This window comes from Oryctolagus cuniculus, chromosome 12 (genome assembly GCF_051225735.1).
Source record: "Oryctolagus cuniculus isolate XC-2025 breed Fujian yellow rabbit chromosome 12, ASM5122573v1, whole genome shotgun sequence".
NCBI classification, from domain to species: domain Eukaryota; kingdom Metazoa; phylum Chordata; class Mammalia; order Lagomorpha; family Leporidae; genus Oryctolagus; species Oryctolagus cuniculus.
This window is the reverse complement of record NC_142878.1, coordinates 6488462-6494461: the sequence shown is the minus strand read 5'-3', so window position 1 is coordinate 6494461 and position 6000 is coordinate 6488462. Positions and strand designations below refer to the sequence as shown.

At 42.0% G+C, this 6000-nt stretch overlaps 1 non-coding gene across 1 annotated transcript; it reads left to right on the top strand.

Moving 5' to 3' along the window:
* Positions 1 to 513: 513 nt before the first annotated feature.
* LOC127484030 (small nucleolar RNA SNORD56) lies at positions 514 to 583 on the top strand. The gene has a single exon (XR_007910811.1). It is a non-coding gene; the product is annotated as a small nucleolar RNA SNORD56 (small nucleolar RNA).
* Positions 584 to 6000: the final 5417 nt, after the last annotated feature.

The window sequence follows — 6000 nt, the reverse complement described above, 5'->3', positions numbered from 1 at the left end:
TTGATCCGCTATGCCACAGTGCTAGCCCCATACTGTATTTTTAAAAACAGTTGTTACAGGTCATAAGGAGAGATTAGTTACTGAGCATGAGGGAAATTTTTGGTAAGATGGAAATATTCTAAATTGTGATAGTCATGACTATTGCATGATTGTATGCATTGACCAAAGCCCATCAAACTGTCTCAAAATTGGTGATTTTATTATATGTAAATTATATTTTAGCAAAATTAATTTAAAATTCTTCAAAGAGAAAATTTACTTGAGGGGGTCCTCAAAATGTTCATGGAAGATGTGTGCTGTGAAAAAGCTATGCAAATTTCAATATTTTGCACCCAAATAAGCTCATTTTTAATTTCATATCCCATGACCTTTTTGAAGTCCCTGTCAGGTAGCTGATACACACATAAACTCCACCCATGCCTATATAGAGATTTTTTTTAATTAAGCTTCTACATACATGGCAAAATAAAGTGTCATATTTGAAAAAGATACCAGTTTTAAGAATGATAAGCTCTACCATGATGGTATATTTTTCTTCAACAGCAATTCTCCTAATGAATGATGAAGCTTTGGGTCTCAGTGAAGCAGAAGCAGGAGAAGGAGAAGCAGCAGCAGCAAAAAAAAATAAAACAATGATGAGTTTTTGAGAAAATTTTAACCTGCTTGTCTGCTTCCTCCTTCAGTACAGCATAACACAGAACAATTTTGCACACAGAGGAGTATGATACCTAGCACACATCTTCATGTATACCAAGCATGCGTGAAATGAGTTTCTTTGACACGCCACCCGAAAGCCCTTATTAACTGTAACTCCTGATGCAAACCATAGTGGAAAAATATTCCATTTCTGAAAGGACAGAATGAGATGATGGTTGAGAAAATGCTAACTCCCTGCACACAGTCAGGTGTATTTTATCAGGTGGGTTGCATTTAACAATGTTTGATAAGAGATTTTCCATCTGTTTGTATAACTGTCTCCTAGAGAAAACACAAAGCCTTGGAGACTGCATCATCATCATGTTGTGGCATGTATTTGCTATTTTTTTACAAACAGGACAGGATTCAAGGTGAAGGATACAATACCAAAGATTTGCTCCATGAGCAGTTTTAATGGCAAAAGAACCTTGACTTTTGCTGATTATACTACTTCAACTAAAACTGACCTTCACAATATGAAGATTTCATTTTCACAAATAAATGGCTGGACTGATGTCTTTTATTAGACTCACAAACAGTGATTAGCATAGATGCTTTCAAGGCCACAATCTGTCTTTTAATTCAGCTACAGATAAGAGAACGGAAGTCATGGGAGGCACTAAAAGCTTAAGTAATCTTTGTTTCTTAAGAACGCAGAACTATTTACTTAGGGATCACATTCTGCCACTTTCCAGCATTATCAACAGTTATCATATTTATCCTGTTAACAGGATGGATTTATTGTTTGTGTATAATAATTCGGGCCCCGGCTGCACTGATGTGTTTTATGGCATGTAGTCAACGCCGATATATTGCTGGTCTATAACCGCTCCATAAACTGCAGATGCCATCATTGAAATGAATGAGCCCAAGTATCTACTGAGCTGTTTTTAATTATATGTTTATCTTTCCTCATTCCTTTGACTCACATTTTATTTATACCACATGTGGTTACATGTGGTATAGAAGCAATTTTAGGAGGTTTTGGAAAACCCTAAGCAATCATCTTATTTTACTCCACGAAGCCACATCACTTACATTGACAGCAATTATGTCTCTATATATCACAACATTCATGCAATTTCTGGTCCTCTCCAACCACACCATTCCCCTGTGAAATACTCCTACAGACAGAGGATTTTGAAAGAAAGCTTATTCATTGGACTTGAAATTTTTAATTATTCTCATAATTGTATTTGTAGTGATAACCGTGACATATGTAAACCCAATTATTTCATTATTGCATGTCATCCTACACTAAAAAGAAAATCACAAATATTTACCAAAAATTGCAAATCATCATAGGAAATAGTTACCTGTGGATCCAATTCAAACAGCTGTTTTGATTAATATGCTGTATCTGTTCATGCATTACCTTTGCTGTGTCTTGAAAGGGCTTTGCCAGCTAGTGCAGACAGGAATTAGCCCACTCCTCAAAGCCAAGGGTACTCGAGAGCCAGATGCGGTCACCTGTGTGGACATGGCCTCCTGCTCACACTTTCTAGCCCCACCGCTTGCTGGCTCTAGCGAAATGTGACCAATTGCTGTCCTTTGTTTCCTGGACTTGCCCTTCAGCTACCCGTGAAATGGCATCCTCACCCTCAGCACCCTCCTGCCAACTGGGGCTCTCCCTCTTATCCTGAGTTTTCCTCTCCTCTGCTCTGAAAGCCAGGGTTCTAGGTAGAGACTGCCACCCATCCCCTCCCTGTCCATGAAAGCAAGGCTCAGCTTTGCCTTGTGCTCCAACCGCAGCCTCCTGCACAATGAGACCTCTCTACCCACCCTGAATTTGAAGCCACCCTTTAGGCATTTTGATTGCTATGCCCATACCCTATACATATAGTCTCTCAGTTTCCTGCTTCTCCCCAAGTGCCCTGCTCCCAGGCCCACCCAATTACAACCACGGTTTTATGATATCAAACTGATCTGAATTTTCATTTCTGTATATAAATGAGCTGATTTCTGCATATAAACGAGTACTGTTTATGTATGCTTTTCCCACACTTTTTCTGCTGGTCAGTATCATGAACAAAATATCACTCGGATGACTTCCTTAAAGGAAGGAGGCCTGTGCCCTAGCTCTGTAACTCAGCCTTATCTGCCTGGTCGGAGTATCTGATAAAGAGAGAGAAGTTTGGGTCTGGGCGTTTTATCACCAGGATGGGGCTCTTGGAAACATACACCAAGTTGTCTAGAGATAGCACAGTTCAGAAAAGAGTATTGAGATGTTCCTAATAATTACCATTACAAACCCACTTACACACTTGCCACTTTGGACAAGTGAAGGGTCAAGGGGTTACCAAACAATTGTACACAGTTCATCTAGGCAGCTGGGTGCAGCCAGGCTCACGTGCATAATTTAGTCTCCATCAGATTGGCTGTCAGTTATACTCAAGCATTGGCTCAAGACCTTTCTGCTATAGATAACTTGCTACAAACTGGACACACACACCCAGCATAACAGGTGGGGAAGTGGACTTCTCCTTGGATGTAGTCCATCACCAAACAGAAGCCCCACATGCCTCTGATAAACATGTCTTGACCCTTAAAAAAGCATTCTCAAAAGTCCAATACTTTGTTTCAAAGGCCCACAGAATGCATTCATTCTGCTTTGTTTTCTTTTTCAAGAATTCAATGTGTGAGGCTGGCGCTGTGGCGCAGCGGGTTAAGCTGCTGCCTGCAATGCCAGAATCCCATATGGGTGCCTATTCATGTCCCAGCTGCTCCACTTATGATCCAGCTCCCTGCTAATGTGCCTGGGAATGCAATGTAAGATAGCCCAAGCACATGGGCCCCTCATCCAAGTGAAAGACCTAGATTAAGTTCCTGGCTCGTGGCTTCTGCCTGGCCCAGCCCTAGCTGTCACAATCATCTGGGGAAAGAACCAGCAGATGAAAGCTTTCTCTCTTTGCCTGTATGCACCCATTCCCTCTCTGTAACTCTCTTTCAAATAAATATGTCTTTAAAAAGAATTCAATTTGTGCCTCAATCCGAATTTATCTTTCTAGTGGGGAAGTTCTGTCATTCACATGTATATGTAATTGTCTTTTGCTGTCAAGAGCATTTCTAAGAGCTTATTTTGATCTCAGAAAAGGTTGAAACATTTAAGCTTTGAGGTTCACTCATTCCTTCATTTGTTCACTGAATGTTTCTGCACACACTTTGCCAGGTGCTGTGCCATGTGCTGGAGAGATTGCAGAGGAAAAAGCAGATAAAATATCGTCTTCGTAGAGTTTACATCCTGGTGTTTTGACTGGCAATAAAACAAAAAAAAAGTTAATACTGACAAATGCCAAGCCATAAAAAGCTATCATAAAGAAATACAAAGAGGGAACTGGCTAGAGACAGGATTATAGCTAGGACAGTCAGGGAGGGACTGTTAGGGAGCTAATAATTGGACAGAGATCTACAGACCTGAGAATAGAGACGCGTATAAATATTGAGGACGAGCATCTTCTAACAAAGGAAGTACATAGGAGGTCCAAAGGCCCTGGGGCAGAGGGGAGCAGCCTTGATCTGTTCTATGAGCAGCAAGAGGCCAGAGTCCTGGGAACTGCGGAAGCAAGGGAGACACAGGTTCACAGTCTCCAACATGGTAATTTCCTATCATATTAAATATTTTCCCCGTAGCGTGCTGAGTAAATGCTGCTTTAAATCAAGACTTCTTTTTTTATTCTGACCCCCAACCTGACTCAGAAATCACCTTTGTTTGAATTAATTATTTAATCACTTTCATCACACATGACTTCAAGAACTGCCTCGTGTTTAATTCAAGACAGTTGGCTTTCTCTTTGAAGACAGATTAAAAACGGAGTGGCAAAATAGAGAGGTGGTGTCTTAAGTTTAGAGCCGCTTCAGAGAGGAACAGGGAGGGGTGTGCCCAGGCTTTCCTTTGATGCACAAGAGCTGTCTCAATGCTGGCAGTGACAAGCTCCAAATTCACCAAAGTGACAATGTTCACTTCACAGACCCGGAGTCTGAGCCAGCAGAACAAACAACAAGCCCGGGTGTGCGAGCCACACCTGCACGACTCCCGTCATAATGAGACTTGGGTTCTGCAGACAAGAGAACAGGCAGGCAGGGGTCAAGCTGACTTAGAAAGAGGGCAAAACCCCATCACACAGTCCGAGGGATGAACTCCTGCCTGCTACACTGTCGCTTTATCTGATTTTTTTTATTAGACAGCTGTGATCTCCCTTCAAACCCTTGTCACCGCCGTTCACAGCGATGCGACTGATATGATTAGGGAACATGGCATCTTGTGTAATCAGGCCCAGTCACCACGTGAGGGTTAGGGAACATGACACATGCTGGGTCGAGAGAAGCTGAGGGCAGGCACACGGGCTGGCTCCTTGCTCTGCCCAGCTGAGCCCCCGGGACCTCCCTGCTCCTACTCAACCCTGGGAGCTTCAGGAAAGGACCTGTGCTTGGCAAAGCATTCCTCTCATAAGAAGTTGTGAGTGTGTGAATGCTTCCTCTTGTTTATTGGATGAAAAATTTGCATGCTCTTTGACAGAGGCATTCTGGGTAAGCGATTGCTACAAATAATTGAAGAATTTACCTTGAAGTTTTCAAATAATTCATCCTTGAAATCGGTTTAAAAATTTAAAACAGGTTTTACTTGACTTTCAAAAATTATATCACAAACCTCCATTTTTTAAAAGAAGTATAGCATTGCTTAAGCGTATCCTGAGGTTGAGGGAACCTCATTGCTTATTGGATGAAATGACTTCATGACGTCCTCAGGATGTTTTAAGCTTTAGGTCTGGACTCTCCTTACATGATGGCCTGTGCAGGAAAAACCTGACATAGGACCCTGGCTCTACCACTCTCTGGCCCTCTGATCTTGCACAAGTTGCTTAACCTCTGAATTTCTGTTTCTTCATTTGTAAGAATGCGCTGAGTTAAATAAGACACTGGGAGGCGTCACAAGCATTTATTCCAGTCAAGATTTTTGATGGTAAATAAGAGAAAGATATTGGCTGATTGACATGGAAAGTGAACATTCAGGAAAATATCAGGGAATATTTTTAAATATCAGGGATTGAGGAAAACATGGAAAGTTAGGCAAAGAACCCCGGCCTGTAAATGGCCAGTTAGTCCCACTAGAAGATCTCACTTGCCACACCAGCCTCGGACCATTGACCCCAATGTGTAGCACAACTATGACATCGACCCTAACAATCCGCACTTGTGAGTCTGCCTTCACATGACTCCCTATGCACTGGACAGACCCCTGGCTGACAGAGAAAGGGGAAGGGGACTGGATCCTTTCAGAATTCCTAGTGGAAACCAGGTCCAAAC